Source organism: Phalangium opilio, unplaced genomic scaffold (assembly GCF_054372755.1).
Source record: "Phalangium opilio isolate 3A_F unplaced genomic scaffold, DU_Popi_V2 ptg000056l_1, whole genome shotgun sequence".
Taxonomy (NCBI): Eukaryota; Metazoa; Arthropoda; class Arachnida; order Opiliones; family Phalangiidae; genus Phalangium; species Phalangium opilio.
The window spans coordinates 4,942,655-4,961,373 of record NW_028324175.1 but is presented as its reverse complement, the minus strand read 5'-3'; the positions used below and the strand labels follow the sequence as shown (position 1 = coordinate 4,961,373).

Sequence of the window (18,719 nt, the reverse complement as noted above, 5' to 3'; positions counted from 1 at the left end):
ATGGAAAATATCAAGAGAATGCGGGTAAATAGAAGCCGTAATCCAAAAAAGCGCTGAAAAAGAAATTAAAAAAATATAAACCCCAATATTACACTTAAGCCTTAAATAAGTATTTTTTACTAAATAGAAAATAACATTAATAAAAAAAAAATACTTATTGGGGCTTTTAAGTGTACGTTTTTATTTATTTGTTTATTTATTTATTTGTTCATTTATTTATTTATATATTCATTTTATTTTTAAATTATTTTAATAGTTACTAAATAATTATTTAACAAGTGATATTTTTAGTTTAAAGATACTTTTATTTCTGGCAATGTTTACTTTATTATAAAATAAAATTCGTAAACTAAGTTTATAAGATATTTTCCATAAGTATGACAGTACTTGTAATGCTACTGAGAGAGACTTACAGCTCGAGCTAGTTAATGACCGACAAGCGAGAATTGATAAACTCGGTTAATTTTGCAGACTTCCATCTTATTATTATTTAGTCTGCATTACTAAGCCTTTGAGAGCAGCGCCTTACCAGGCTCGCTTTATCCTTAATCTATGACCTACCTCAATCACTTCATGCATGGATTAACTAACGCTAGGGATTGTTCACTAACCGTGTTTCCCATGTAGTACTGTCGCCAACTACATGTTCCGAATTATTCCTTGATTCCCCTCTTCATTCCCCCAATTTATTGGACCAAAACGGATGTAGATATAGCGCCATCTCTCGGCAAAATAAGTAGTTTTTGCCCAATTTAGGCAGGATTTCAATTTTGACGTCATGGAACGCGTGATATTTGGTCCAATTTTCTTGTAACTTCCTGTTAATGATAGTAGCTGCTGCTAGGGGGCGTTTGGAACACGCATGCGTTATCTTTCTGGGGGGAACGAACTATCCCTGGTGTTAGTTAATCCAGGCTTCATGACAAGCTCCAGTTCCTAAGTTAGCAGACTTTACAAACTTATGGAACATATCTTATGAATTAACTTATGGTGATACTAACTCTCTAAGGTTAATTCTTTGCTAGGCACAACAGAAAACTGAAGATGGAGGGAAAAAACTGGTAACCCCAATGAAACGCAAAGCACCACCGACTTCTGATAAAAATACACCAGCCAGCGCTGTCAAAACACCGCGTTTACAACAAAACGTGTTATACCATCGGTTAATTCTAATGCTCCGCCTTCTCCCGCCATTGTTTTGTTTCCCGGAGTAAGCGCTACAGCCGTTCAAAGTTCGCCACGGAAACTTCTACTTAAATCCTCTCCACGAAAATACGCCAATTCGCCGGTAAATTATTTTATTTTTCTGTTATCTCTGGTAGTTGGTTAAGATTCACTTAATTTCCTTTTGGTTTCCTTCGAAATGATAACTTTAGAAACGTATTGCGCAAAATCAATGTATGATTGCTAAACCGCACGATTTTATGCGAAGTTCAAGAAGAGCAACCTTCGTTGAATATGCCCAGGTCTTCTATAACGTATATGGACTTTCAGGTATTTACTGCTATTTTTACGTTTTGCCACTCTTTAGAGTGGAAAACGTATTGTTCCGATCTCTGTTGGCTGGATATGTTGTGACTGGAAATGTTGTGACCTGATGAATTTTGACATAAATGATATTTCGAACTTTCAACTCGAAATTCACCCGTAGTTCACGTTACACCTCATAGGTGGCGTAACGTGTTTAATTTCAATTGAAATTATTTTCCCGTCGGTGCCGGGCCTCGAACCTGCGATGTCCCAATCCATACGAGACGCCAGTGAAGGCGCCCGCGCGTGCTACCACGAAGCCACGCTCGCTTGGTACAAAACCCGAGTTAAGTTAGACTGTAGAGTAGAGAGAGGTAGAATTATGTGGATCGCAACCCACCCTCCCCTTCCCGACGCGCGCCAACCAGCTGCAGCCGGATTTTGTAAGTGGGAGAGGAGAGAGAGTAGTGAGCGTAGCGCGCGTTTGTAAGCGGGAGAGGAGAGAGAGTAGAGAGCGTAGCGCGCGCAAAATATTTTTAGCAATTCATAATTTAAATCTATGAAACATACTCATTTAAAGTTAAATAATTATAATTAGCTAACATGATTATTATAATTAAAAAAAATTATATTATTTAAGTAATAAATTTAACGATAGTTGTTGAGAGATTCAATAGAGGGCAACATGAGATGTCATAAATACATAGTCACCCAAATTCATTTCAGTTCGGCTCTGCGTTAACACTGAACCAACTTCGATTCGCCTTCGTCTTGTGCGGCTTGTGCCGACGTCATTTTGGTAGATATAGGGTCGTCGGTTTAACGTGTTGTGCACCCAGTTTTTAGGGATAGACTAATCTGCTGAATGTCTGAACGTCTAAACTGCTGAAAATAGTAGAATTCCTACCATAAAATTCTCCCATCCTACCAAACCGTAAACTGTCTGAACCTTTTTGACTATTTTGCTGAAATGCCGAATTCTGAACAGTGAACATTGAAATTAAAGTAAGAGATCGTCTGAACCTTTTTGACTATTTTGCTGAAATGTTGAATTCTGAACCGTGAACTTTGAAATTAATGTAAGATAGAGACCGTCTGAACTTTTTTGATTATTTTGCTGAAATGCTGAATTCTAAACCGTGAATTTTGAAATTAATGTAAGATAGAGACCGTCTGAACTTTTTTGACTATCTTGCTGAAATGCCGAATTCTGAACAGAAATTAATGTAAGATAGAGATCGTCTGTACTTTTTTGACTATTTTGCTGAAATACTGAATTCTGAACCGTGAATTTTGAAAATGAAGTAGAATGGAGACCGTCTGAACGTTTTTGACTATTTTGCTGAAATGCTGAATTCTGAACCGTGAATTTGAAAATAGTGTAACAATAATACGCCTTTTCTAAAATATTGTTGTTTATCTTCATTGACTTCCCACACAATAATATTGTTTTTCCAAACAAATACTGTTTACAATTATCTACTTCCAAAATAAAATAACCTTTCTTGAATTATATTATGCCTTTCCCAAAACATTACTGTTTACAATTATCTACTTCCGAAATAAAATAACCTTTCTCGAATTATAATATGCCTTTTCCAAAATATTACTGTTTAGAGTTATCTACTTCCGAAATAAAATAACCTTTCTCGAATTATAATATGCCTTTTCCAAAATATTACTGTTTAGAATTATCTACTTCCGAAATAAAATAACCTTTCTCAAATTATAATGCCTTTTCCAAAACATTTCTGTTTAGAATTATCTACTTCCGAAATGAAATAACCTTTCTCTAATTATAATATGCCTTTTCGAAAAAAATACTGTTTAGAATTATCTACTTCCGAAATAAAATAACCTTTCTCCTCCATTTTCAAAATTCACGGTTCAGAATTCGGCATTTCAGCAAAATAGTCAAAACAGTTCAGACGGTCTCTATCTTACATTAATTTCAAAATTCACGGTTCAGAATTCAGCATTTCAGCAAAATAGTCAAAAGGTTCAGACGGTCTCTATCTTACATTAATTTCGGTTCAGAATTCGGCATTTCAGCAAAATAGTCAAAAAAGTTCAGACGGTCTCTATCTTAGATTAATTTCAAAGTTCACGGTTCAGAATTCGGCATTTCAGCAAAATAGTCAAAAAAGTTCAGACGGTCTCCATTCTACTTCATTTTCAAAATTCACGGTTCAGAATTCAGCATTTCAGCAAAATAGTCAAAAAAGTTCAGACGGTCTCTATCTTACATTAATTTCAAAGTTCATGGTTCAGAATTCTGCATTTCAGCAAAATAGTTAAAAAGGTTCAGACGATCTCTTACTTTAATTTCACTGTTCACTGTTCAGAATTCGGCATTTCAGCAAAATAGTCAGACAGTTTATGGTTTGGTAGGATGGGAGAATTTTATAGTAGGAATTCTACTATTTTCAGCAGTTCAGACGTTCAGACATTCAGTAGATTAGTCGATCCCCTAATTCTACTCCACTCGAGCCGAGTCGAACTATTGTCGAGCCAGCGCTAATTCTACTCCACTCGAGCCGAGTCGAACTATTGTCGAGCCAGCGCTAATTCTACTCCACTCGAGCCGAATCGAGCTACTGTCGAGCCAGCGCTAATTCTACTCCACTCGAGCCGAATCGAGCTACTGTCGAGCCAGCGCTAATTCTACTCCACTCGAGCCGAATCGAGCTACTGTCGAGCCAGCGCTAATTCTACTCCACTCGAGGCGAATCGAGCTACTGTCGAGCCAGCGCTGATTCTACTCCACTCGAGGCGAATCGAGCTACTGTCGAGCCAGCGCTGATTCTACTCCACTCGAGGCGAATCGAGCTACTGTCGAGCCAGCGCTGATTCTACTCCACTCGAGGCGAATCGAGCTACTGTCGAGCCAGCGCTGATTCTACTCCACTCGAGGCGAATCGAGCTACTGTCGAGCCAGCGCTAATTCTACTCCACTCGAGGCGAATCGAGCTACTGTCGAGCCAGCGCTAATTCTACTCCACTCGAGGCGAATCGAGCTACTGTCGAGCCAGCGCTAATTCTACTCCACTCGAGGCGAATCGAGCTACTGTCGAGCCAGCGCTGATTCTACTCCACTCGAGCCGAATCGAGCTACTGGCGAGCCAGCGCTAATTCTACTCCACTCGAGCCGAATCGAGCTACTGTCGAGCCAGCGCTAATTCTACTCCACTCGAGCCGAATCGAGCTACTGTCGAGCCAGCGCTAATTCTACTCCACTCGAGCCGAATCGAGCTACTGTCGAGCCAGCGCTAATTCTACTCCACTCGAGCCGAATCGAGCTACTATCGAGCCAGCGCTAATTCTACTCCACTCGAGCCGAATCGAGCTACTATCGAGCCAGCGCTAATTCTACTCCACTCGAGCCGAATCGAGCTACTGTCGAGCCAGCGCTAATTCTACTCCACTCGAGCCGAATCGAGCTACTGTCGAGCCAGCGCTAATTCTACTCCACTCGAGCCGAATCGAGCTACTATCGAGCCAGCGCTAATTCTACTCCACTCGAGCCGAATCGAGCTACTGTCGAGCCAGCGCTGATTCTACTCCACTCGAGCCGAATCGAGCTACTGTCGAGCCAGCGCTGATTCTACTCCACTCGAGCCGAATCGAGCTACTGTCGAGCCAGCGCTGATTCTACTCCACTCGAGCCGAATCGAGCTACTGTCGAGCCAGCGCTAATTCTACTCCACTCGAGTCGATTCGAGCTACTGTCGAGCCAGCGCTAATTCTACTCCACTCGAGCCGAATCGAGCTACTGTCGAGCCAGTGCTGATTCTACTCCACTCGAGCCGAATCGAGCTCCTGTCGAGCCAGCGCTAATTCTACTCCATTCGAGCCGAATCGAGCAATTCAAACTACTGTCGAGCCAGTGCTAATTCAATAACATAACCCTGCGCGAGTACTGCTTAAGCCTAGGTTCGAATAAGACTCAGAAGCCAAAGTTCAAGGCCTTTCTGGTGCACGTAGAGTTTTTGAAATCGAAATATATCAAGCCTAGAGCTATAGCTAATGAAACACAACCAGTTTGAGATTTATTATCTTTTTTAGAGGGAAACTAATAGTTAGGGGCAACAATAGTCTAAAAATGTACGCGAAGTAACGCGAAGATGCTTTTGAAGTTGTAAACGAATAACTAATCTGAAGATGAAACATTACTCGGATGAATAATTTTGACGCGTGAAAAGGCTAGAGACAATCAAGACTCGGCTAAACACTCCAAACCGAAATTTTTTAAAAGCTCGTACTCGGTCGCACGCCCCTATCATTCTACTCTTGGAAAAGTTCGCGTCGCCCAGCTGTTTAAATGTCTTATTAGGACCGGCAAACAAATTAAATAGCGTAATTACCGAAAGATCCTTTAACTTCTCAATCTTCGGAAGTTCTGGCGTATAGTTAAACGTGTAAACATCTGACATTAGGTAAACGCAATCGCCCACTCTGTATTCAATGTCCTCCCATTTAATACTTTCAAAGTAGGAGACATCAGATTTCGGCCCAGACGTCCCAGCTCCCCATCGTGGAACAAAAAACTAAAAAATAAAAAAAAAGTCTTGAATTTCCTCTACAAAAGCAGGGATAGATTTAATTTCAGAAGTAGGAATGTATAACGGTTAGTGTTTAATTCAGTCCGACTCATAGCCCAGTATAGAGCCCTCCCTCTAACGAGTGATGAAAAGTTAAAATTTTCTGATTGCTCACTTAAGCTACGTTTTGCTGACGTTGTTGACGGGATCGGCGAAAAATACGTTATTCCTTTTTACCTTTGTTGCTTTGACACGCCTCTCCTTTCATACCCTTCCTTTCCGTGGAATTTGACGCGCCCCTAGATTACTCTATTCTCTATTCCCACTTCTAAAACTAAATCTATCCCTGGTCTCACATTTGCAGTAAACGCGGGAGGCTATAGCCCAACCTCAGGCTCCGTTTAGAGAAGCTCAATCGCGTAGCGAAAATTCCTAGCATAGAAGCCATCTCCTCTGAAGTTGTTTCTTATATGGAATAGTCGAATATGTCTATTTGAAGGGATCTCGTGAAGCGCATATGCCATCATGAATGAGTTTTTCACTGGGCTGCAATGAGTCGGGCTGAAGGCCCAAACGTAATTAATGTGAGTTCTAAATATTATGATATCATGGCCCAAATAACAAAATTTTCAAATCGATTCTCTCCTTCAAAAGACGCAGGTTTTCTCTTAAAGGGAGGGGAAAAGGAAATTTAAGTGATTTATTATTGATTCTTCTACTAATCCTGAGACCAGTATGCATAATGAAAAATTCAGGAAATACCTCCCATTTATTTTAATATTCAAATTAGGCTAAGATTTTAAGAATAGTTTCAAAAAAGGAACACCGACCAATCGCGTAACGCCGTGCCTTTTTGTTAACAAAATTCTCGTGGCACGCTCCATGTCTCGCGCCACAATTGTCACATCGCGCAAATTTTTTCAAGTCTCGCGATAAATTTATTCAACACGCAGCGTGCCAAGAGAAAATTGTTCATAAAAAGGCAGGGCGCTACGCGATTGGTCGGAGGTCCTTATTTAAAATTATTCATGAAATTTCAAACTAATCGTAGTTTAAAAATCGTTCGGTGTTATTTCTTGGATGTTTCACTGTCTTATGGAAAAATCAATAAAAAATTACTTTATTTTCCACTTCACCATCCCTTTAATCAACGTCTGATTTGTTTCGAAGTATTGCACCACAAGACCAATCATATATATACGCATAAGGTGCCATAATATAAAACAAGCATTATTACGACAAAGATTCGATACTCGATTATGAATTATCGCCAATCTAAAAGTTGCCAGATTTTGAATAAAGGCTGATTACTCGTGACCTATTCATCCGAATTGAATTTGGTGAAAACTTTTCAAATATGAATCGACCCCAAGGAATCCGAAAATCGCATTTATATCCTCGAGAATCCAATATTGATAAGTTTGAGATTTCTGGTTTCCGGTATAAGTATGCAAAGGACAACTGTGGTACGGGTAAAATATGAAAGAGGAATGCAAAACTTTTATAACGCGCTTTATTCCAGAGCGCTAGCTCTAATAGTTTTTGAAATATAGTAAAATATGTGCGAAAAACGCAACGCGCAAAGACTTCTTTAACAGTCTGTACTTGAACTTGAAAGGGTTTGGTGAAAAGGAGGTCGTCGACCAAATCGCGCGACTCCGGTTCTTTGGTGACGAAGGTAATTTCGTCGTAGGCGTACGGGAAGGAAAAGTCCACGAAGCGACCGCGTTCCGGAGTCGGGGTCACCGTTGAAATGCCCACGTCAACCTCCTATTCAGCGTTTAAAGCGATATGCGTGGTAATAAAGGGAGGTGGGGGACATCTATCTAAGTCATCTTACGTTTCGGGCCACCATTCCTATCAGTCCCGAGCACTGGTTTCCCGGCATGTTTTGGTCGCAGAAACCCCACTGTCCGTTGGACGACGTTGAAAGCCGGTACCTGCGTTATAAACATAAGTTTTCGTTAAGTGTTCAAAGTTAGCGAGTGAGCGACTAGTCAAATGCTCTGAAATTGCGTCCGTCCACCTATTACGCGGAATGACTAGTCCCTCGGATAACGGAGCTTATATCCTCACTGGAATCGCAATTTTCGCGACAGAGCTTCGAGGATTTGAAAATCTCTCCCTTTCAGGCCGACTACCGTCGAATTGCCTTCCGTTGAAAGGACGTGGCGCAGTTTGAAGGCGTTGTGCTTCATTCGGGGATAGTACTGTAACGGCCAGATTTTGTCCATTCTCTGTCAACATATTTATCACATATGTATCCTTGCTGTACCCCTTTTTACTTTTCGACCAAGCCTCTATATAAGGCGGGCTGGCGCTGTTGGTGGCCAAGAGACCCCAAAACCTGTTTGTAAAAAGGGAAATCCCCTTAAAGTAGAGGGGCTAGTTTTTCTCGCTTGAGAAAGGCAGTTCTTGTTTAGTAAAGAAGCAGTGCAGTTCGCTTCTTCTTTAACTCCTCAATGGAGATACTTTAAATTCAATCTTTTGCCAATAAACTTAAGTTTTGTTTTATTTTACAAAAGAGGACTCATTTTTGTAGTTAGTACCTATAACCCCCATGTCCGCGACAGTTAACCACGCGCACGGCTACAGTACCTAATTATAGTCTTACCTTGCGAGAAATTGGACAGATTCGATTACTTAATTGACTTACATCGATAGCGGCTACCGACAGAGTCAGATTGTGACATCGACCCTTCATTTGTTAAAACCTAAGTTTGATTCGACAATCGGAGCTACTGCTTTATTATCGGAATAAAGTTTACTCTGTAGGCACGCGTTAAGTAGCATGACGTGCCACTTAAAGCACTCACAGAAACAATAAGCCAAACGATTAAAAATAACCTGAATCGTCGAAAAGCTTTTAGTCGTTTGCCAGAGGATTAACGTTTCTAGCTATAAACTCTAGTTTAAAGGAGGGCGAACTTTGTATTTGTAGGCGGATCTAGAGGAGCGCACCTTGCCTTTTTCAAGTGGGATGCAGCGTAGTAAACAGAAAAATACATTTCTATTAAATTTTCCAATCAATTTTTTATTCTTTTCGAGATGTTTTCCAGCATTTACAACACGCGATTATCGCGCAAGTTTTGTCCCAAAATATTTTTATCGGAAAACGACCCTTCCCCCCCCCATAGGAATTTTGAGGCAAACAAATACGAAAGCCTCCTTTTATTAAGAAGGCTGCAATTTAAACGCTGTTATAGTCTTTGTAAGTTTCTTCTTCGCATCTGCCATGATATAAATCCACGCTTAAGTTGTTCGGTCTATTTATGGGCGTGCCCGATATTAAAATTAACTTACTCGCAAGTATCGGTGTTGAATAGGGAACCGCTGGAACATTCTTTGTTGTTTTTGCAGTCGCATCTGCATTCTCGGTAATTCGGTCTCATTTTCGTTCCGCACATGCTAGGATTAATCTTGCAGGCGCATTTACAAGTGTTCTTGTTAAAAATCTGAGAGAGACGACACCGGGAACTAATTAGCTAAAATACTCGCGAGAAAAGGTTAGGACTAGACCAATTACTTCGAACTCTTTACAGTTCGCTTCGCTGAGAGCGCAAACGCAATCGCATTTCTTGTGTTTTTCAACTTCGATGACTCAGCATTCGTCTTGCATGTTTTGGGTGAAGCCCTCTCCTCTGAAGTTGTTTCTTATTTGGAATAGTCGAATATGTCTATTTGAAGGGATCTCGTGAAGCGCATACGCCATCACGAATGAGATTTTCTCTAGGCTGCAATGAATCGGGCTGAAGACCTAGACGTAATTAATATGAGTTCTAAATATTATGATATCATGGCCCAAATAACAAAATTTTCAAATCGATTCTCTCCTTCAAAAGACGCAGGTTTTCTCTTAAAGGGAGGGGAAAAGGAAATTAAAGTGATTTTTTATTGATTCTTCTACTAATCCTGAGACCAGTATGCATAATGAAAAATTCAGGAAATACCTCCCATTGATTTTAATAATCAAATTAGGTTAAGATTTTAAGAATAATTTCAAAAAAGGAACTCCGACCAATCCCGTAACGCCGTGCCTTTTCGTTAACAAAATTTTCGTGGCACACTCCATGTCTTGCGCCACAATTGTCACATCGTGCAAATTTTTTCAAGTCTCGCGATAAATTTATTCAACACGGAGCGTGCCAAGAGAAAATTGTTGATAAAAAGGCGGGGCGCTACGCGATTGGTCGGAGATCCCTATTTAAAATTATCCATGAAATTTCAAACTAATTGTCGTTTAAAAATCGTTCGGTGTTATTTCCTGGATGTTTCACGATGCAGATTGGTCTTATAGAAGAATTAATAAAAAATTACTTTATTTTCCACTTAACCATCCCTTTAATGAACGTCTGATTTGTTTCAAAGTATTGCGCCAAAAGACCAATCATATATATATGCATAAAGTGTCATAACATCTAACGAGCATTATTACGACAAAGATTCGATACTCGATTATGAATTATCGCCAATCTAAAAAAGTTTGCCAGATTTTGAATAAAGGCTGATTACTCGTGACCTATTCATCCGGATTGAATTTGGTGAACACTTTTCAAATATGAATCGACCCAAGGATTCCGAAAATCGCATTTATATCCTCGAGAATCCAATATTTTCAAAGTTGATAATTTTGACATTTCCGGTTTCCGGTATAAGTATGCAAAGGACAACTTTGGAACGGGTAAAATATGAAAGAGAAATTAGAGAGCTGCACGGAACGGAATTTTTTCCGTTTTCCGCGGAGTCCGTTCCGTTCCGCCGGCTTAAAACGGAATCGGAAGAAAGAAAGATCTATATAACGGAAACGGATCGGAAACGGAAGAGCTAATGAAGGAGTTGTGGAAACGGAACGGAAACGGAAAAGCTAATGAACGATTTTATGGAAACGGAACGGAAGCGGAAAAGCTAATGAACGATTTTGTGGAAACGGATCGGAAACGGAAGAGCTAATGAAGGATTTGTGGAAACGGAACGGAAACGGATGAGCTAATGAACGATTTTATGGAAACAGAACGGAAACAGGAAAAAAATGTGTTATGGTTAAGGCATGGATAAAGAATACCCGTGAGGAGTTTTTACTCTACAGGATAGGCAACTGCCTATCTCGAACGACAGCTTATTCTGTATATACTCTATTACAGCATCGGTTTTCAGCAAGCGCAAAGCTAGGTCTCTATGTAACCTAACTCTTTATGTGATGTCACGAGACGAAAAACTTCAAGATTTAAGCCCCGTTTTCATGAGAGCGAGATTCGAAGCGATTTGCGGGAGCGAGAGCGAGTTTACAAACAGCGATATCGCTTCAAGATTTTAGGGAGACTTAGTTCAAGTTCTCGCTTGTACTTTTTCGTTTTCATGAAGAGCGATTTTTTATAAGAATGCGATTTCATATTAAGCCGACCCGACATGAAATGGCGGTTCTACATAAATTCAAGGATCTACTTCTGTGAAAGAAGCTTTTGGTTTTGCAAATTTTATTCAGATTGAACAGAAATTTACAGTTTAAACAAAAAGGAGATGGTGGGCTCACCCTGTGAGGCCAACCAGAAAATCCGAGTGACATTATGAAACGTTGGTTTGTTGTATCTAAATCTTCAACACAGATGAAAATTTGACATTACCGCCATTCCCAGGTTTAAATTTGATTAATTATAATGTTCAAAGTTTCGATAAAAGGCTTGAAATATTCATTATTAGTAGGCTTTTTTCCTCCGACAGATTTAGGATTGTAATCAAAAAATAAAGAAATATCTAAAAGGTTTCTGAAAAATTAAGCCTAATGTTAATAACCGCCTCTATCCTGCACGCGCTCAAAGAGAAAAAAGTTCTTTCGCGCAGTTTTAAAAATTAGGCCTAATGTTGGCAAATAATTTAACAAAAAGCGCGTGACAATTTTTATTCAGTTTTATTGGCTGATTAACTTTAGCTAAGTTGTGACGTAGAGGAATGTTATAAAAATCGCTGAAGCGAGAGCGAAGAAATCAAAACCAGACAGACGTTTGCGATATCGCTAAAATCGATCTCGCAGGCTCTTTCTCGCTATTGTCTCAAAGTTCTCGCAAACATGAAAACAGGCGAGAAATATTCTCGCGCGATTTTTTCAGGTTTTTTCTCGCAAATCGCTGTCTTTTTCTCGCAAATCGCTCTCATGAAAACGGGGCTTAAATGTATCCGCGAGTTTTTTTAGCGCGAGTTTAAGGACCTCAAGGCCTTAGTTTCCGATGCGTGTGAAATTGCCTACAGCCTACTGCACGTATTTGAATCTAAGGCCTGAGGTTTTTCGTCTCTTGTCAGCGCGCACAAAGCTAGGTTACATAGAGACCTAGTAATGCGCGTGCAGATAACCGATCTTGTAACAGCGTATGTACAGAATAAGCTGTCCTTCGAGATAGGGAGTTGCCTATCCTATAGCGTGAAAAGAAATTTCCTCACGCATATTTTTTATACACGGTTAAGGAATTGAATAGGATCGGACACAGATCTTTTGTTCTCTGCAGCTCTCTAGTTAGCTGCACCGAAAGGAATTTTTTCCGTTTTCCGCGGAGTCCGTTCCGTTCCGCCGGATTAAAACGGAAACAGAACGGAAACGGAAGAGCTAATGAAGGAGGAATGGCTACGGAATTGAAACGGATCGGACACAGATATTTTGTTCTCTGCAGCTCTCTATGAGAAATGCAAAACTTTTATAACGCACTTTATTCCAAATTATTTCTTTAACATTACGGGAGGGTGTGGGTTCTTATCTAGAAGGGCCTACCGGCCCTCTAGAATAGAATTTCGAAAGAAGAAGTTAAGTGTTAAATTTGCTCGATTAATTTTGTTCGGCAAATAATATAATTAAGCCTTACGTATTACTGAAGGAGATTGATTTTGCCAACCTGTGTGAGTATTTAAGGAGATTGATTTTGCCAACCTTTGTGAGTATTTAACTGATTAATAAGTAAATGGAGGAAGATAATAATTTAAGTAAAGAGGAAATCAGAAAACGAAAGGCAAGGGAAAGAATGAGGGCAAAAAGGTCAGATCCTGAATTTAGGAAACGAGAAAATGAAAGGAGAAGAGCGTTAGCCGCGGAAAAAAAGGCTGTTTCTGGAACAGGTTCTAGCACGCAAAATGTTGGTCCTACCACGAGGCCAGTTGGCCATGATCGTACGAAAGATAATGCATTAAATAAATGTTCTATTGAAAGTACTGTAGGCGTAGGCATATCTATTAATAAGGAACCCAATAATGTACAAAATGTTAATGCTAATATTAGTGAAATCATCGAAAGCGATGAACAAGTACGAGCCTAGCTTATGTGTGATTGGGTTGTGGCTTCCATGTTTTGGGGACATTTGCTTTTTGTGTGGCGATGTATGATTCAGCTTTGATATGGACAAATGTTACAAATCATACTGGTAGACTAAGAATACGGTTGAGGTATAGCAAGAGAGTAGAGTTTCCCCAGCAATTGAGAGATATTGAAAAGGCTTGAACAATTGACTATTTTAAAATTGAATTCCTGCACTTGCAAAGAATTAAAAAAAGCGATAGATGCATATATTTAGGTTGTTTAAGGGGTAGTGATAGTCATCTCCACTCGGAGAGGTAATATTTTGGCTTTCCCAACTTGTTTTATAATAAGAATTAGATTAAAACATTCGTTCTTGATTAAAGCAGTATGTGGTGCGTGCTTTTTTGATAGTCTTTTTTAGTTTCCCCCCCTTTTTTCCCAATTATTTTGTGACCAATTTGGCCGCCCAAAACTGTAATATTTCCCAAGGCCATCTTTTTATTAAATGTCAATTAAAAAATCGGTCTTTGCAGGAACCAGGAATACTTAAATTACCGGTAATTTACCAAATGCCGCGAAAATTGCCGAATTATATCTTACCTTAATTTTAGAGTGGTAATTTTATCGGTAAATTTACTAAATTTTAATCGGTACTTTACCCGATAAATTACCATCTTTAAAAATTAAATTGCGGTAATTTCACACCTCTAAGGAATTCATACAGCCCCATATCCGTTATTAATTTCTATGAGTGATTTGTGGGCTGGGCTTGATGAAGACTTCCCGTCACGATTAACTAACTGTCATTTCAATGGTCGATGCAACAGCTAGGCAGCGAGATGGATTATTCGCAACATAAATTTCGTCATACATAATGATGAGTCTAGCTATTCCCACAAAATCTCCCTTTTGATGACGTTGCTGACGGAGACGGCGAAAAATACGTTAATCCTTTTTACCTCTGTCGCTATGACCCGTCTCTTCTTTCATGCCCCCCCCCGGGGAAGGGGGTCGTGGACTTTGACGTGCGCCCAATACACCCTGTTCTCTATTCCTGCTTCTAAAATTACATGAATCCCTGGTAACAGTAAATAAATCTAAGTCGACAAAAACACTTGTCTCGGGGCTAATTCGTGATACAGTTGCACGCGTAAATTTTTCAGCAAGACGAAATTGCGTATCCCGGTTTGAGGAAAAAAGGTGGAAAACTATTTCACTTCCTCAATGATCCAAATGTAACGGACCAATTGGCGAATGGCAAATCGGTTATCATTGATCAAACGCAAATGTTTTGGGATCCTGGTCGCGGACATTTGTTTAACCTGTGGAATCAATTGGATGAGAAGAAAAGACGGATTTATGTCGGAAAGAAAACTTACGAGCCCATATTCGCTCATATGTTTTTCAACAAAAGAATTCATCGAGAAATCCTTGAAAATGTCAACTACCTGTAAGTATTCTAGACGAATATTAGAGATGACCGATACCCGGCTTAACCCGATACCTATCGGTGCCGGTGCAAACAGGAACCGATACCGATATTTACTCACCATGATCCACAAACTCGATTCTTCGACCGATGCCGATATTTTTAGTAGGACAGTGCCATTTACAGATCAAGGAAATAATTTAATTTAAAGTGTAATTTCATGAATTATACTTCTAAGTACACTGTTTAGAGGTATTTCCAAAATAATATTATTAGTTATTAGATAAACTAAATTCAGGTACTTTATATAAATGAGAAATCATCACGATTGACATTCATAGAAATGAAATATTATTAATACATTACTGAAAGACCTAAAAATGTCACGTAGCGCCATTTAAAGTATTTTTAACGAGTAACGGTTTAGTAGCATATTAAACGAGTATCGGTTTAGTATCATATTAAACCAACCGATCTGATACTATCGGGAAACCCCGAGTATCGGTGCCTAATTTTAAAATCATTCGGAGGTATTACCTGGATGTTTCACTATGCAGACTGGTCTTATCTCACCAAAAACATCTCTGTAAAAATATGCCAAGTTGTTTGGCCGTAAAAAGAAGTGAGATCTAAAATACGGCCAAGTTATTATCTCCAGGTGAACCAACATTATATTCGACTTAAAACTTCTCAAGAATGTTTTTCTGACTTGGCCATTTGCATATCAAGGATTCGTTTAATTCCAGATATGGATCGAAATTAAAATATTAAATCAAATTGGTTAAATATTCTCGATAAGCCTTTGTGGTTAAACTTGTAATTTCCGTTATTAACCTTCACGGGTGCAAAGAAGAAGGATGCAAGTTTGGAATGCTAAGTAAGGCAGTTTGTTTTAGAAGTAATACATTTACTTGATAACAATATATTTGTCTTTATCTCATTTATAGTGCGTTTAGTAAAGTATTTTTTCTACTTTTCTATCACAGTACAATGTAATACTTTCAAAATAAGTGTTTTGATTAGTACCTAACATGAAATTTTTTGAATCACATTACAACTTTGCATATTTTCGGGGGATCATTAGGGTTTGACAAGCTTATCTAACATAATATCACATAAATGAATATATACAGTAGGATTGAAAAAGTTTAGTAACTTATTGCGTTATTGCATACTTTAAAATACCTAAAGTATTTTGGCGAGGTAGAAACATTAAGGGTACTTTAACAAAATCAGATATGAATCCTACGATGATTTATAATTTGTAATTTAATATAGTTTTGATTTGTAATTATAATTTTTTATTTGAGGTTCATGTAATTTGGCCAACCCTGTGAATATGCCTATATTTACCAAAACATTACTGGGGTATTTTAGGGCAAGGATAAAGACTAATGTGAACTGCCACTCGAACTCGATGGCAACCCTGACTTTATATATCCCACGGACAGGCCTAACGCGGTATAGGGGTCGCTCAGGTAGTGCAATAGAACGCCACCTATCCGGCTATTGATAAACTATGAGTCAATAGGCTTAATGCAAAAGATTATGAGCCTGAACGGTAAGACACTAAAGTGGGTTTCTCTTTAACTATTTAATATGTGTGTTGTTTATGTTTTGGTGAAGGCTCATGTAGCTGATCCGCTACAAGTGTAAGTATATATTTTCATCACTTGTATAAACTAATAAATAAAAAAAATGACATTTTAACAGGCAGAATGATGTGGCTGGAATAGATATAAATATGGGATGTCCTAAAGAATTCTCAATCAAAGTAAAAAATTAATTAAAAAAAAACAAATAACATTAAATAACAATACTTAAAAATTTTAGGGTGGTATGGGAGCTGCTTTGCTAAAAAATCCTGAAAAAGTAGAAAAGATTTTGACCACTCTTGTTAAAAATACCAAGATGCCAATAACTTGCAAAATCCGGTTGCTTCCTTGTGTATGTTAAATTTAAATAGATACTGAAGTCAATTTTACTTATATAATGATAATTTTTAGTTAGAAAAAACTATGAAACTAGCCAAGGTCATTGAAAGCACGGCTGTTTCCGCTATCGCCATTCATGGGCGAAGAAAAGAAGAGAGACAAGAACAGAAATGAAGAAATTAAACAAATAGCCCAAATGTTAAAAATCCCGGTGATAGCAAAGTATAGAAAAAAAATTCAATTTTAAATTTTTAATGCAAACTTTGAAACTTTAACCCCTTTTGTTTAAATAAAATTAGTGGTGGTTCCGGTGAAATTTATTGTTACAATGATATTAAAGAGTTTAAAGAGGTGTGGAGCTTCTTCCGTGATGCTTGCCAGACAAATTGAAAAAAATTGTTCCATTTTGAGACCAGAAGGGAAAATACCATTGGATGAATTAATTGTTGCTTATTTAAAATTGGTATTACATTTAATTAATTAAAATAATTAAATTATAATTTATTGAAAGGTGTGTTACTTTTTAGGCTATAGATTATGATAACCATTTTCACAATACAAAATATTGCATTCAACAAATGTTGGGTTCACTACAAGAGTCTGAACGTGGAAGAAAGCTCTTGGCCTCTCAAAGAATGGAGGAAATATGGTAATATAATTTAAAATTTGATTTGTTATTTGTTTTTTTAAACTTTACAGCAATTTTAGTGAACTATGGGGCGTGCTAGACTATTACGAAGAATACCAAAAGAATTTAAAGCTTAAAGCTCACAGCTTTCAAAATAATAGGAAACGTAAAGAAAGTATAGATGGAAATGGTAATGAAGATGAACCACCAGAAGTCTCATTAAAGAAAATGAAAACTGAAGACGGTGAAACGTGGATTATGAAAGCCAGATATATCAAGTAAAATAATTTTAATCCGTTTTTAATTGCATTTGAATTGACTGACTATATTTTTTGCGTAAAAAGATCAATGTTTCCAATGGAAGAATTACCTAAAACAATTTTGTTAAATTGGACGCGACAAAATAACAAAAAGCAACCTTTTTATAAGACTGTAGATATAATTTTTATTATTAAGTTAATTACAAAGATAATTAAGTATTAATATTCCTTAGTGGCCAATGGAGAAAATGTTTTCATCTATGCGGTTATAGTTGGAGGCCAAAAATACTCAAGTTCATTTTAGTAAGTGCATGGTTATTTAATATTATATAAACAATTTAACATCTTTGTTTTTCATAGTGAAAAGAACAAGAAATTTGCGGAACAAAGTGCAGCCTTGGTCGCTGCTTTTGCATTGGGGTTAATTGAAAAAGACAAAATAGTTGGTTCTGCTACGGGTTAGTTAGGACACGAAGTGTAATTGTAACAAAAATGTTATTTGATAAATCACAATGGTTAAGAAGCATTAATTATTTTGTTAAAATTTAACATTAAAAGCGGGTAGAGTCCACCATGTGTTAATTTGCTCCGCAGTCTCTTTACATCTCTGTTCAATAAGGGGTATTTCATTTAAGAATTCTTTAATAACTGGTACACATTGAGCCATTTCACGGTTCAAGTCTTTCAAACGTTTCTGATAGTCTTCTACAAATTGTCGTTGCTTTGCTTGAAAATTCTTCATTTCATTAATTAGTTGCACTTGTTGCGGACAAATGTCTCCATTCATTGCGTACATCTGTTTTTCATTAATGGCGCGTTTCATAAGGTAGTCAAAGCTTTGAACTCGAGAAACATTAAATATGTCTTTAATTTGGGACAAAAACGGATTTCGTTCAATTAAAGAGAGGTTCGTCTTTGTGTAAGGGACAACTTGATCTTTAATTTTTAGACGGGATAAATTTTCGATATCCAGTTCACAGAACATGTGAAATCCTAGTGCCATTTTCTCCTTCCATATTTCGATAGATGTTAAGTTATTGCAAAGATTCATTTGTGTAAACATTAATCTCGCATCTTTTCGATTTTGGAAGCGTAGAACTATTTCAGCTTTCATTTTCGCATTCGTAGACAACGCGGACAATATTGAAATATGCTTTTGTCGAATCAATCGTTCAGTTTCC

The 18,719-nt window shown here is 38.1% G+C and overlaps 2 long non-coding RNA genes and 1 pseudogene across 3 annotated transcripts; 2 read left to right on the top strand and 1 right to left on the bottom strand.

The window, feature by feature from the left end:
- Positions 1 to 8: 8 nt before the first annotated feature.
- On the top strand, positions 9 to 1,214 carry LOC149668139 (uncharacterized). The gene is made up of 2 exons (XR_016367971.1): positions 9 to 24; positions 1,026 to 1,214. It is a non-coding gene; the product is annotated as an uncharacterized LOC149668139 (long non-coding RNA).
- A 13,254-nt stretch (positions 1,215 to 14,468) lies between these two features.
- On the bottom strand, positions 14,469 to 15,260 carry LOC149668138 (uncharacterized). Its single transcript, XR_016367970.1, has 2 exons — positions 14,667 to 15,260; positions 14,469 to 14,609 (listed from the first exon to the last, which is right to left on the bottom strand). It is a non-coding gene; the product is annotated as an uncharacterized LOC149668138 (long non-coding RNA).
- A 414-nt stretch (positions 15,261 to 15,674) lies between these two features.
- LOC149668137 (tRNA-dihydrouridine(20) synthase [NAD(P)+]-like) lies at positions 15,675 to 18,001 on the top strand (annotated as a pseudogene). Its single transcript, XR_016367969.1, has 10 exons — positions 15,675 to 16,368; positions 16,430 to 16,490; positions 16,550 to 16,663; positions 16,723 to 16,872; positions 16,950 to 17,113; positions 17,178 to 17,299; positions 17,359 to 17,556; positions 17,623 to 17,710; positions 17,772 to 17,841; positions 17,899 to 18,001. The product of XR_016367969.1 is annotated as a tRNA-dihydrouridine(20) synthase [NAD(P)+]-like (transcript).
- Positions 18,002 to 18,719: the final 718 nt, after the last annotated feature.